Source organism: Petaurus breviceps, unplaced genomic scaffold, assembly GCF_028583685.1.
Source record: "Petaurus breviceps papuanus isolate PSGF00001 unplaced genomic scaffold, PetGlider_PUasm1.0 90386, whole genome shotgun sequence".
Lineage (NCBI taxonomy): Eukaryota > Metazoa > Chordata > Mammalia > Diprotodontia > Petauridae > Petaurus > Petaurus breviceps.
Window position 1 is genome coordinate 920,692 of NW_027187236.1, and position 15,000 is coordinate 935,691.

At 50.3% G+C, this 15,000-nt stretch overlaps 1 protein-coding gene across 2 annotated transcripts in view; it reads right to left on the reverse strand.

Moving 5' to 3' along the window:
- The window catches only part of BGN (biglycan), a 32,913-nt gene that overhangs the window by 11,895 nt on the left and 6,018 nt on the right, over positions 1–15,000 (reverse strand). The window lies entirely within an intron of this gene.

The following is a 15,000-nucleotide window of genomic DNA, read 5'->3' on the forward strand; positions in this document are numbered from 1 at the left end:
GAGAGAGAGAGAGAGAGAGAGAGAGAGAGAGAGAGAGAGATCCATGTTAAGAGAATGCACATAGGGAGGTAGGGGAAGAGAGAGCTGAGGAGGATACGTGACTTGGCCAAAGTCATACATAGTATATTACTTCTAGAACAGAAAGGGACTTCAGAGGCCAGCCCCCTCATTTTACAGAGAGGGAAACTGAGGCCCTTGTTGGAGAAAGGATTTGCCTGAACTGACACAGTAGCAGAGCTGGAATTCAAGCCTGAGACCTCTGCCTCCAAGTCCCAATCCATTTTACTTTGCTGTCTTTGTCCCAGGGTTTGAGTCTGTCCTCCAAATGGAGGCTGGACTGATGGAAGCAGAATTCAGAGAGGATAAAAAAAACAGGCATTGAGAGCAGGCCTTGGAGGCAGGAAGCAGACAGCCCTCTCAGATGCACACCTCCAGCATCCTTTCCAAAGGCAGGACAGTTTAATTAGGCAATTGAAATGTTTTCCTAATTAGCTACTCATCCCCGGGTCAGGCCTGGGGAGACAGGAGGAGGGCCTCCCTGGACCCAGTCCACATGCTTGAAACACACAGTAGTTAGGGGCTGACTCACTCTGAAGAGTTGGCTTCAGTCACAGTGGAGGGTGGGGGGCTATGATATGTTTGGGGGTGATGGCAGGTTCTACCCACCCAGGCTTTGAAAAGTCCCATGTGTAGTGCATTAGGGATGACCCAGCTCTAGGGTACTTGTGAAGCAAGGGGAGGGAGCCTTTTCTGAAATGAGGAGTGGAAGGCGAAGACATGGGAGCAGGTCTGCAGCCCACCAATGGGCATGGGAAAGGGAATGGCTGAGCCTTCAGGTGGGCTGGTAACACTGAACCGAGGGCAGACCTGAAGACCCAGCGAAACTGAGTCAAAATCAAGAACCCAGAGGTTTTCCAGGGGCACCTTTGGGAACCAGAGGGGGCTGAGTTGGTGAATTATAGAATCTTAGGATCATAAAGATAGAATTGGGAAACTGAGGGATATGTGCATGTGCCTGGAACTTGCCGAAGTTATGTATCAGAAGGAGGCTGGTACAAGGCAGAATGCTGGATGTTGGAGTCAAAGGACCCAGATTCGAATCCCAGTTCTAATACTTACTCCCCGTGTAACTTTGGACAAGTCACTGAATTCACTGGCTCTCAGGTTCTCCATAGGTATAATGAAGGGGTTAAGGCTAGATGACATGGTAAGGTCAGTCAGTGACATCTCCACCTCCACCCTCCACCCTCCCTGACCCAAAGAACCTCTAAAAGCTAAAGAAGATGTTGACTCCTGGTTGCCTTTGACTCAGGGTCTTTGAGTATCTGGAGCCAACCCTGGCTCTGCCACCCACTTACTACCACTTTTGGCAGCCTCTGTTTCCCTCTCTGTAGAATGGACAGGTCAGACAGCCTCTGAGGACTTTTATCCATTGGCCTGGATCTCATTTCAAGGTTCCCTGATTCTTTGACTCCTAGTTCTTTCTGCCTCCCTGCATCTCCCTAAGCCCCCTCTGGGATCCAGAAGGTTTAGGCTTAGGCACAAGGGTCCTGGCTTGCCAGGATTGCATACTAGGTAGCTTAGGAGCCAGAGTAGGTCAGGGCAACCCATGAGAGAGCTGGCCTTTCTGGAGGAGCAACCCAATGGGCAGAGAAGCCAAAGGAGGTGAGAGTCATCTTCATGCCCTGACACAGCTTCCAGGTCCTCCAGAACATTTCACTCATGAAAGCCCAGGGATCCCGGGGGCTCCCTGCTCCTCTCAGAATCCTGACCTCTGCTCCCTGACCTGAGTTCACTGTAGTACACTGGGGATTGGAAGGTCTGGGGGTTAGTCCTAGTCTGCCACTGACTTGTCACCATGGACATGTCCCTCCCCTCTCTTTGCCTCAGTTTCTCCCCCTGTGTGACTTTCTAAGCTCCCAGGTTCCTCCAGCCTGAGTTGTGATCACCCTCTTCTCCTTGGCTGCCTGAGGAGCCACCCATCACTCCTGGATTCCTGTGAAATGAGGATGAGAGACAAACATTCTGGTCTCCCCTCCCTCCTTCCTTCCTTCCTTTCCTCTCTCCCAACAGGCGGCCGGACAGAGCAGGGTTTGTTCTGAGGCCCAGGCTGCAGCTGCAGACAGGCTTGTAGGGTAGGAAAAACATTTCCAGCTGGTGGGCCGGCAGCCGAGCTTGGCAGCTCTGGGGGAGGTGATTTTTGCTGAAGAGTAGTGGTACTCTGTCTGCCCATGCCAGGGCATTGCTCAACAGCTCTCCCCCCTGGACCCACGTCTTTGTCTGGGCTGCAATTCCAGCCCCACCTCAGGGCTGCTTCTATTCCCTCCAACCCACTTTGAGTCACAGAACCAGAGGACATTGGCACACGAAGGAAACTCCGAGATCAGAGAACGTTGGTGCATGGAGGAGACTCCAAGAGCACTGAGTTCAGTCCCTCCATTTACAGAAAGGGAAACTGAGACCCAGTAAAAGGAGGTGATTTGCTCAAGATCACATACTCTCTGTTCTAGCCAAAGCGACCTGCTTGGTTTTTATCCTATACATGTTACATTTCCTACCTCTGTGACTTTGCACAAGCAGTGCCCCTTCTTTGAAATGCTCTCCCCTCCATCCTGTAAAATTCCCGCCTTCAGCTCCTACAGGAAGCCTTTCCTGCCTCCTCCCACCATGATTAGCATTCATTCCCTCTTGAAATTCCTTTTTATATATTTTGATTTGACGTATCTATGGATATTACACTACCACCCGGTAGAACATAAGCTCTTTGAGGACAGGGGCTGTCTCTTTTGTCATCTTTATATCTGGAGAAGCAAGCACAGTGCCCAACACACAGCATTGAACTGAAGGTCACACAGCAAATTAGTGGCAGAGTCAGTCTGGACAAGGACCCAAGTGTCCCAACCTATTCTCACTTTGAAGAGATCAGTGGTCATTGCCCCATTCTAGTCTTTCTGGAAAGCTTCCTTTCTGTCCAGCCTCTGTTCAGGGGCACTGGGGATGGGGTGGGGAGATGAGGGAAGTAAGTGGAAAGCAGAGGGAAGAGATTCCAGGCAGGAGAATGGTGGATGGTGTGGCAGAGGCTTGGAGGAAACACTGCCTTGGTGGGTTAAGGCCTGTTGGTAGGCATACATGGTGAAGGGAGGCTCTTTAAAGTGTTCACACACACACACACAGTCCTACACTCCAATGTAAGTGACACAAAGGAATATGAGTCTGAGGATCCTGATACCTGAGGGCCAGTCTAGGCTCCATCAGGGGAAACTGAGGCAATTTCTCTACTCGTTTGGCTTATCTACGTTCCCTCTAGTAAAATAAAAATGTTTGAAGCAATAAAAAGGCACACAGATTAGTCATGTTCTTTGTCAGACTATGACTCTCAGGATTTGCTGTGTGACCTTGGACAAATCACCTCACTTATCTGGGCCTTAGTTTCCTTACTTTTAAAATAGGAAGAATAAAAGTAGTTCCCTCTCCCTCCCAGAACATCAAATGTGATTATATGAAAGCTCTTTGAAAAGCAGGAAACCTCAGACAGAAACATTTCCATTCTTAGTTTTGATCTTGTCCAAAATCAAAGTCCTCATTGTCCACAGCACAACCCAGGCTCAGGGTTTTCCTGTTTCTACCCTCATTCCCATTACTGTCCCCACCCCCACCCCCATCCCTGTGCCTGTCCCTACCCTAATCACCACCCCATCCTCCTTGTCTTTCAGGGCTCAGCTCGAAAGAAGGTTGGAAGCTGGGCCCCCTCCTTTCAGCCCTTACCCCAGCCCACCTCAGGGGTTCTCTCCACGTTACTACCTGCCCCAGACCACACAAGTCAGCCTGCATGGCCTTATTCCTTCTGAATGAGTGAGGCCTGGCTTCCTAGCCTCCTACTGGAGCAGAGGCTATGGTAGACTCAGAAGCTGGAGATTGGGGGGGGGATGAGCTGCAAGGTGGTGGTGGTAGGGGAGGGCAAATGGCCAAAGAGGGGAAAATCTGGCAGTGAGATGTGGACCTAGAGTGGTGAGGAGCCCAACCCAGTAGGAGATGAGGACATGGAAAATCTGTGCACCGAGGCTGAAGCCAGGAACCTAACACAGCAGGGAGAAAAAAGCCCTTTACTGTGCTGGATTGGCCAGGAAATGTCATACAACCAATGAATGGGTTAACTTGCCATATGCACATCAGTAAAGGAGGCACGACGTCTAGATAAGGCATGGTTCCTGCCCTCAGGGAGCTTACAGACGAGGAGAATGTCAGTATAGGCAGACTCCTGGGGACACAGAGATTGGGAGCTGGAAGGGAACTGAGAGACCAGCTAGCTCAAGCCCTTATTTTTACAGGTGAAGAAATGTCAAGGGAACACATTGAGACACAGAGAGGTCTATATAGAGAAGAGAGAGGAGCAAAAACAGGGAGAGAAAAGTTTGAGAGAGAAGAGCAGAAAGAAAGAGACAGAGAAAGACAGTACGAGATGGAGAGAAAGAGAAGAGCAAACATCCAGGCCATCTGGGCCCGGCAGGCAGGACCCTGGTTAATGGAGCCAGCTCTGGGCTAATGACAAGGCCTCCTTAATAGGCTCCAGTCCTGGAGTGGAATGGGAGCCTCTAATCCCCTGCCTTGCCCAGCCCCTCTAATAAGTAGCCTCTTTCTTGACAGTACTTGACTGTACCACCTCCAGCTGCCAGCTGGCCTGGGTGGGGTATGAGGAGGTGGAGAGGCTGCCTGGGGAACTGCCTTGGGGATCCCTCTCCATGCTGGGGACAGCCTTGCCAGGATTGGGGGGTGGGGCCAATGGCTCCAGTCAGAGCTGGCCTATTCCATGGGAAAACCATAGAACCAAAGAATGTCAAAGCTGGAAAGGCTCTTGGAGGTTGTCTGAGGCCAGAGTGAGGCCCAGAGATGGGAGCTCTTTGCCTCTAGTGCCTTCCTTCTCCAATCCACCCACCGCACAGCTGCTGAAATATTCTTCCTAATATACAAATATCATCAAAAGTCTTCAGTGCCTCTCCATTACCCTTATTGATTGAATAAAGTTGACGCTTTTGATCCCAGCATCCAAGACCCCGGGTTCAGATGGCCTTTCTAGCCTTATCTCCTTCATATGTTATGTTCCAGGCAAGCTGGGAGACTCTCCCTAGCCAGTCTCATTCTGTCTCAGTGCCCTGGCTCATATAATCCTCCATCTCTAAATGTTGTAATCCCTCCCTTCTTTCAAGGTCCAATCAGGTGCCACCTTCTCCATGAAGCATTCTTCCCATCTCTCCCTTGTGCTCCTTGCATTCTGCTTTGTAGCATAGCTATTGGTAAAAGCAGCATCCTAAGGGGGTGGCCAGGTGACGCAGTGAGTAAGAGCGCTGGACCCAGTGTTGGGAGACCTGGGATTGATTCCGGACTCAGATACTCGGCACCCACACAAAATAACCGTGTAACCTTGAGCAAGTTACTTAACCTCGACTGCTTAAAAAAAAAAGATGCTTTGACCATGATTATTGTCTACCTCTGATACTCTAGAATGTACACTTCTCAGGGGCAGGGACTAATTTTAGGGGCAGCCAGGTAGCACAGCGAGTAAGAGCACCAGCCCCAGAGTCGGGATGACCTGAGATCGAATCCGGGCTCTGATACTTAGCACCACACCCAGAAATAACTGGCCGTGTAACCTTGAGCAAGTTACTTAACCCCAATTGCTTTTAAAAAAAGCGGCATCCTAACTAACACACAAGCTCCTTTAGGCTGTTTCCTCCTTCTAAAGTGCCCAAAGTAAGTGCTTGATGAATATTTGTTGGATTGTTAAATTGCATTGAGAAGAGATGTCACTATTGTGGCAGAACAAGCTAGAATTCCGGGTCAAATCTCACAATAATAGGGATAAATGTAAAGTCATACACGAGGGCTCAAAAAACCAACCTCACAAGACACATTGGGGGAGCTGTGGTCAGGTAACTATTCGTATGAGTTCAATTCAATTCAATTTGGCAAGCATTTATCGAATGAATGTCTATTGTTCCCCAGGGGTGGGGGGATCTGTGGCCTTCTAGGGTTTTGGATGTGGCATTTTGACTGAGTTTGACAGAACAAATACTTTTATTAAGGGAATTTATCCTGTGAAGTTTGGACTCAGTCAAAGGGCTGCCCTTGAGGACCTAGAGAGGATTTATTCTGTGAAGCTGAGATTCAAAGGTTTACACTTGAGGATCTAGAGGGCCATATGTGGCCTTGAGGCCACAGGTTCCTCACCCTTGGCTACGTGACAAATACTATGCTCAGTGATGGAGATACAAAGTCAAAAATAGTCCCTGCCCTCAAAGAACTTATATTCTACTGAATACTGAAACAAATGGAATGGACAACGGGAAAGGTGTGACCACCATGCCACTCGCTCTCTAGAACGGAAGGTTAGAATAGCTGGGAAATTGTACAATTACAGGCAGAGTCTGGGAAAGATGGAAAGGGAGGCCAGGCCACTTGGAACATCTAGAGCCAGGATTTTTGGATTCCTCATGGGATCTGATTCTAGATTCTGGAGTCCCATGATTCTGTTGGTTTGCATCCTATCATTCTAGGAGTCTGCCGTTCCCCACTCTTAGCATTCTAGGATTTTGTCAGTCTCTTATTCCAGGCTCCTGAGACAATGTTGTTTTTTGAACCTAGGATTTCATCATTCCCTAAATTTCCCAGTTATGTGATTCTGCTAGTACATGAGACAAGATTCCGTGATTGTAGAATTCCAAGAGTCTGGGATTCAACACTGCAGGAGCCAGGGGGAGGAGAGCACTGGCTTTTCTCATGATGACTGAGAGCCTGTGGACCCTGAGCCAGCTCTGTCTCTGGGGGCCCTGGAGGAAGCTTTGTCTGTCTCATCCTCTTCCACCTGCACGGCCAGAGGCAATGGAGGTGGTCAGACTGGCAGGCAACCCAGGAAAATCTAATGTGACACACCATCCTGAGTGTTCACAGTCTAGCTGCTGGAGGAAAGAGTATCAGCTTCCACACTCCCAGCCCCCTAGGAAGGGCTCACCAATGAAGATGGGCCCTTTTCCTCCCAGCTGTCTCTCTGCAACCTAGAGGAGTTATATCAGTGCTGGAGGGCAATGTCTTCCTCCTTCTAGCCAACAATAGAGCTTATAAGGCAAATCTTGGTAAGGCAGATTCCATTTTCCTGTTGAGTTCCCTTATTTGTTTTGTCTGCCTTGGAGGAAAGAATATTTGGCCTCAACAGCTTTTTTTCCTTCCCCACCCCACCTCCAAGTTCCACACACACACACACACACAAGCATGAACAACATATGTATACATGTATGAACATATACTGCACATGCTCACACACATGCACATGCACATGCACATACACATGCCCTTGAACCTCTCCCCACATGCCAGGCTCATTTCCACCTCTGCTCTCTACCTGGCCTGCCCCTCCTCTGTCCATCTGTCTGTCTGCCGTTAGACTTTCCTTGACCATCTCAGCTCACCCTCCTTGGCACCAAATACCAGGCACCAAATACACACCAGGTTTTTAATCAATGCATACTGAACCAACAAACATTTCCTCCATGCCTTTGATGTCCAGGGTCCTCTTGCTAGGACTGGGGATAGGGTGGGGAGGAGTAGAAATGCAGGCTCTGGCCTAAAGATGTGATCAAATCTAATGTCTCGTTCTCTAAAATTTGAGTGAGGCCCACTGTGGGTCTCCTTGGCAGGCAGGGCATGGATCTCCTATCCTCCTTGTTAGTTTCCCTAGAACAGGGGTGGGGAACCTGTGGCCTCTAGGCCACGAGTGGCCTTCTAGGACTTTGGGTTCAGCCTTTTGATTGTCTAAGTTTTAGAGAACTGATCCTTTTATTAAGAGGACTTGTTCTGTGAAGTTGGGATTCAGTCAAAGGGCCACCCTTGAGGAACCAGAGGGGGATTTGTTCTGGGAAGTTTGTATTCAGTCACAGGGCCGCCCCTGAGGGCCTAGAGGAGATTTGTTCTGTAAGGTTGGATTCAGTCAAAGGGCTGCCCTTGAGGACCTAGAGGGCCACATGTGACATTGAGGCTACAGGTTCCCTGAGCCTGATCTAGAATCTATGGTGGGGAACATGGGAGGTGCTCTGGTAAGTCTTGTTGGTGAGTTAGAACAATACCAACTGTGCCTCCCATACATGATCCCTCAGAAGGGCCTTTGATGGCAGTTGCCCCTGGTACATGCTAGGGGATGGGCCCTCAGCTCTGAAGAATTTCTCCCTTAACTCCACAGGGGTTCACTCATTGTCCTCACCACCTTTTCTCCTGGAAATTGCCATTAGGTTGTGATCCTCCCTTCTACAGGAAGCCTCTCCTCATCTGTCTTAGTCCTAACATCCTCCGAGCCTAGCTCCAACGTACCCTGGCTGTTTGCATGTTGTCTCCTCCATGTGAGCTCCTTGAGAGCCTGAACTGTTTTTCCCTCTCTTTGTATCCCTAGTGCTTAGCACAGTGCCTGGCATGCAGTAGGAGCTTGATTGGACACACAGTAGGAGATTGACTGACTGGTGCCAGGCTGCAAACTCCCTCTTTCCCAGCATTGTTTACCATGATTGGAAAATCCCTCACCTTCTATCATACAGAATCTACTAAATGCCCCGATTTTCCCAAGTTCAGACTCCTTCAAGCTGAGTTTTCTTAACATATTTGGAGGGATACCTGAATTTAGGGCCTTGTCTCCCCCTCCTCTTAGGTTCCTAAATGATGATGTTCTCCTACAGAAGAACCCAGGGAGGGCAGGCGGTGGGGGGGGGGGGGGGCTGGTAAGGAATTGTTTGTTATTAAGGGGAGCTCACTTGGGACTGGTTCAGACTGGCGAGAGTCCCAGCTCAGACTGGTGTGACTCATCCTAGAGAGAACAGCTAAGTCTTTCCTTAGACAAAAATGCGACATAGACATATAGAACTAGTCCACCCCCCACCATTTGACAGGTGGTGGGGGGGGGAAGAAGCCAACAGAGAAATAGCAGAGGATTATGGGAAGAGTTCTGGATTGGAAGGGGAGTTCCAGCTCTGATACTATTTATGTGACCTTTGGCAAGTCACTAAATTTATCTAGGTCTTGGTTTCCCCATCTCTAACATAAAGGGGTTGGACTAGATGGTCTCTAAAAACCTTTCAGTTTTAAAGCCTCTGATTCTATGGTTTATCCATGGTCACACAGCTGGTTTCTGGTAGAAACAGGATAAGAATTCAGGTCCTCTGATTGCCAGGCTATCCCTCAAGTCCCCTGACTCCCAGGGTATCCCTTAGGTCCCCTGACCCCCAGGCTATTCCTTAGGTCCTCTGACTCCCAATGCACTTCATGCATTTATCCATCACACCACTTATTGAATACAGAACACTGTATTTCTCAGGTGTTTTAAAATCAATGGATCAGTCAATCAGTCTTCACTGAGTGCCTACTATGTACAAAGGAAGTCCTGTGCTGGGCTTGGTGAAGGATGTAGGGAAAGGAGACATGATTCCTGATGTCAAGGAGATCACAGTCTACTGGGGAAATACCCACATGAAGCAGTCAAACCTCAATGGCATTGCTGTCCCAAGGTTGATTAGGATTAAGGTAAATCCAAGGATTTACAGGATATAAAGACTCAGTAGGGTGTGTATGTTGTCATGGGGAGGGGGTATGTGGCAGGTCAAAGGGAAAAGTGAATTGGATTAGGGGTAGATAAGGAAAGCTTTCTGGAAGAGGTGGGACCCGAAGAGGAGGAGAGGAGGGAAGAAGGCATTCTGGGTACTAGGGACAAAGAATGGAGGCAAGAGTCTGACAGAGGGAGGAACTCAGGGAGTATTGGGGATGGAAAGATGAGTTGAAGCCAGAAAGTAGAAGGCCTGGAATGTCAAGGTAGAGAATGCGCATGTTCTCCTGTAATCCATAGGGAGCCATTGCAAGCTTTCGAGCTGCTTTGGGAGGGGTCTGGAGGTCTGTGAGAGGAGTCTTGCTGGAGATGAGACAGGGATTGGGGTGGAGGGAGTTTTTCCTAACCCAGGACTCACTAATTAGTTCTTCCTCTTCTTCAGAATTAACCACAGAGGGGGCTGCATGCCCATGAGAAGGCCTCCGTCAGGGGTGGGATGGTGAGGTATCCCTGCCCAGAGCACCCTGTCAGGCTCCCCAATTTGTGTGCTGCCCCTCCTGGCCCTCTTTTTATTTTATTTATTTATTTATTTTAAAGCAATCGGGGTTAAGTAACTTGCTCAAGGTTACACAGCCAGTTATTTCTGGGTGTGGTGCTGAGTATCTGAGCCCAGATTTGATCCAGGTCATCCCGACACTGGAGCCGGTGCTCTTACTCGCTGTGCTACCTGCCCGCCCCAAGTGGCCCTCTTTTTATACTCCAGCCAGCCAGCCGGCCCCCAGGAAAATTGTAAATGTCATCTATGCTCGTCTTTCTCCCCCTAGAATCGAAGGCACAGGCATCCCTTGTTCCAGCCAATTAGTGGACCGATCACATGTTCTGGAGTCACAGGCCCTGGCTTCCAAGCCTGTCTCCACCATTGCCTAGCTGTGTGACTTGGAGCAAATCACCTCATGTTGGCTTGTGTTTTCCTCCATTGTTGGGCAGGGTGACCTCCCATCCACCTTTGGATCTAGAAGACTTCCCACCCCCTTGACACCCATCCCAGCTCCTTAACATGGTGGCTGAAGCCTCTAAACTGGAAACCTGCAGATTAATCCCTCTCCAGGCTCAGGTATGAGCTTGGGGGGAAGGCAATGGGGAGGGAGCTTGAGTCTGAGAAACAGGGAAGCTATCCTTTCTGGTCAGAAGTGATAGCCTTTCCTCTCTACCAACAGCAGCTCACATAGGACCTTCAAGTTTCTCTGCTCACTCCCCCAAGACTTGGAAAGAGAACCCCCTGCCATCCCAGCTTCTTCAGTTTTCTTAAAGGATGACTGTCCAGAAGCATCTAGGCTGCTCTCATCCCTAACAGAGAGCAGCCTAGGACCCACTTTCATTCCTACTGACCCCGTCCCCCCTCCTCAGCCCCACCCTGCCCAAAGCATCCCCTAAAGCTTCTTAGGTGACTTACATGGCCAAGAGGAGGCCAAGTTTGGCCCAAAGATTCCAAATCAACCAGACAAAAATCCACCATCTCATCAACTTTTCTGTTTCCCTGCAGGCCCTGGGGGCCCCAGGGAGACTCCCAGCCTAGGCATCAACCTTCAAAGAGCTTTCCCCTTCCTCCCTGTGAATGCTTCCATTACATTCCAGGGCGTTCCAGGGCCATGAACCAATGCTGTTCCAATATGGAGGCCATCAGTGGCATGGGTTTGCCTGGTACCAGGAGGGCCCCATGAACAGTTCCCACATTCACAGCCCTGAATGGAAACAGGGGAAAGGGACACACTTGGGGCTCCTGCCAGTCATCTGTGTGCCCTTGTATTTCTCCCTCCCCTGACCCCCTCCCCCTCTTCTCCAGGATCTCAGGGAAGAACGGAGTCACAGGTGTTTTGGCTAGGGTAAGACTCAGCTCTCATTAGTGTGTCTGGGAATGCTGTCTAGGGGGTGGAGAGGGGGGCCTAGGAGTAGGCCAAGAGTCGTTTAACTCTTCCCCCCATTGGCGGGCTCTGCCCTCCAAACATGCTGGCCTCCTTTCCACAGCTGTCAGGGTTTTAAAAGGTAGGGAAGTGGAAATAAAGGCCAAATCGGGCCCATAATGGGAGGGCACACAAGTCACACTTTCCCTTCTGTGACTTTTTTTTTCCATCAGGAGGCCCGGGTATGGGGCTGGCCAGGGTTAGGTTTGGCTAGGGCTGGGACCTGTTGGAGACAGGACAGATTAAGGCTGGATTTCTGCTTCCTTTGATGGTTTCCCCACTCCCTCTTTCCCTCTTCAAGGTTAGACCCTGGAGCACATAGATATGTGGGCATTCACGCATCTGGCTGTCCCTTGGCCCAAGGGAAGCAGCCTGGCAGAGGCTTGGGGGGAGGAGAAGACTCAAGCTCCCAAAGCAGGTCCCAGCTAGTGGCCCTAAAAGAAAAGACACCTCCTCTGCCTCCCAACCCTCATCATCTTTATGGCACTTGGTTTTCTGCTGGGGCAGTAGCTCTGGATTACTATTAACCAGAAGGAAATGACGGGGCAGCTGGGTGGCACAGCGAATAAAGCACTGGCCCTGGAGTCAGGAGGACCTGAGTTCAAATCCAGCCTCGGACACTCAGACAGCCCATTTACTAGCTGTATGACCTTGGGCAAGTCACTTAACCCCAATTGCCCTGCCTTCCTCCCTCCAAAAAAAAGGAAGCAAGGAGGAGTCATAGTGTTACAGAAAGCTACCTGGGCTCTTGGATGGGCTGGCTATTTCATGGATGGGAGAGCTAAGCCTGCTACTTCCCACCCCAGGCTGAGTTTGGAAGTCTGTTTATCTCTCCCAAACCAATCTATCTCTCTTCCTTTTTCCCCCTCATTCTTCCTCTCCTTCCTTTTATCCTTTCCTCTCTTTCTCCTTCCTTAAAGTCCCTCAACTATGTTGGCAGACATTGTTTGGCACCTATCAGGCTTCACTTTCTTCCTCTGTCAATTGGGCGAGTAGGCCTGGGGTTCTTTCCAGCTCTCAACTTAGGAGCCCGTGATCCTTTATCTGTTAATGTATTTTGCATCACTCTTTTGTGAAGTCTATAGGAGTTGACTAAGGAGACAGGCCCAAGGTGGTGGTGTGCTGGAGGAGTGGGCCAAAGGAGGCAGGAATAAGCCTGGAGAGAGTGTGTGTTGGTGTTGGGGGGCAGTGTTTGGGACAGTGAAGAGTGTCTCCTGGCTAGAGTGGAGGTTGGGTGGGTCTGCCTCTAGAGACCATTGTCCATCTTTTCCTCACCCTTAAAGAGGAAACTTGCTTTGCTTTTAGCTCAGGACAAGACCTCAGGCCTATTAAGAAGTCTGACTTCAGGGTGGCTAGGTGGTGCAGTGAATAGAGCACTGGCCCTGGAGCCAGGAGGACCTGAGTTCAAATGTGACCTCAGACACTTAATTAACACTTACTAGCCATGTGACCTTGGGCAAGTCACTTAACCCCAATTGCCCCTCCAAAAATAAAGCAAAAAAAAGAAGTCTGACTTCTCTCCTATGAGGTTGATGCTGTCACAACAGAACTCTCTAGGGATTCCAGCATGGCCAGGTCCAGAAGGGTCTGCAGACCACACCCAGAGGCTCTGGGGAAGGACCCAGATCCTCCCGAACCCTGCTCCCCCCAACCCCAGGCCTGGCAGCCTCCCTCAGCTGGGAGCTTGACTCAGGCAACATGAGTTTAGCCCAGAAAGGACTGAGAAAAGGAAACAGCCTTGGTGACGAGGTACCCTGGGAACTGTGAGCTGATTGCTGAGACAGATGTTCCCTGAAGTTAGAATTAGAAAGCTGTGCCTTGGAATCTTGTTTCTTTCTAGGCATTTGAAAGAAAATGCCAATTTTGGGCCAAATGGAGAAAGAAAAAGACTTTCAGCGGTAGGATATGCAGAGTTGCTTCCAGTGGTGGGGTGGTGGGCAGGCCTTGGATCGGTGTATGTGGGGGACCCAAAACCGACACAGCTGGGGGTGGGGGCACTTAACCCTCCCTCTCTGAGTCTTCTGCTCCAATCTGCCCCCCACTCTCTGCCCATTAGCTTCCTTCAAGGCTCAACTCAGCTGTTGCTTGTGATTGAAGGCTTTCCTGATCCCCTTGTCTGTTAGTGGGCACTCCCTCTTCAATTTCCCCTGTATTGACTCTTGGGCTGGAAGGGATGTCAGAGGTCATCTAATTCAGCCTTTTTTATAGAGAGGAAAACCGAGGTCTAGGGAGGGGAAGGGACTGAGCCAATCGGCCTCACATAGGATCGTAGATCTAGGCCTGGGAGGAACCAGGACCAGAGGCCAACTAATCTGCCCCTTTCTGTCTTATTTTGCAAATGAGGAAACTGAGGCCCTAGGAGGTATACTGACTTCACGCAGAGGATGATGGAGGTGGAATGGACCTCAGGGGGCATCTGGTCCAATTTCCTCATTTCATAGCTGAGAAGACTGAAACCCAGGGAAGTGGGCTCTCTGGCTCCAGGCTACCCAGTTCAACAGTGGCAAAGGCAGGATTTGAACCCCGGTTCTCTCTGTGATCTTGGAGGATGGCCTAGCCCAGCCCCATGGGCAGACCTGAGCCCTGCCCTGGCTTCACTGTAGGACACAGAGAGGGCCTCTAGCTAGTGGAAGAAGGCGTGAAGAACACTCTCTGGGAAGAAGCATCCTTTGAGAAGTATGCGCTCATTTCTTCACCTACTCCTCTATGTTTCAAGGGGCCCTTCTCCCTGACTGATGGCAGGCTGGAGTCCTGCCAGAGCCCTGCTTGAACATCTACCCAGGACCTGGAGCACAAAACTCTGACAGCCTCGGGAAGCCTTGAAAACAAAGCTTGTATAAGCTAGCCCATAGCGCTAGGTCCACAGTCCTTAAGCTCCTCAGGGACGATCACCGACTTAGATTTAGCCAAGAGGAGAGAGGAGAGGAGGGGAGGTGGAAGGAAGGAAAGGGAAGGGAGGGAAGGGGAGAGGAGGGGAAGGGAAAGAATGCCTGGTTAGTTTGGCGAACTTGTTTTATGGCACTGAGCAAGCTGAGAGGGGGCTAGCTGCTGCTCACCCAGGCCAGAGACCTGTTAAATGAAAGCAGATGAGAGACTGTGCTGGACCAGAAGAGCAGGGAATGTGGAACTGAAGAAGGCTACAGACTTCTGTCTCCATCCGGAAACCATCTCTGAGCACGCCTGTCTCCTTGTAGTCCAAGGCTCTAGCCTGAGATGCTGGATCTCGGCAGGGTCCTACTCTAGCCATGCCTTACCACCCCAAGCCCTTGTCCACAAGGAGTATTCCATAAGAGTGTGGCTGGCTCAGTGTAGACCCCACCCCTGTTGCTGGAGAAACTTCTCAGAGTATGTGCCCAGGGAAAGGAGATCATCCTCAATAGCCAAACAGGGAGAGCCCCAGAGGCTGCTGGGAGCTGTGAGTTCAAGGGCTCTCTCTGAGCACTGGGGGTAGGGTGGAGGGCTGGC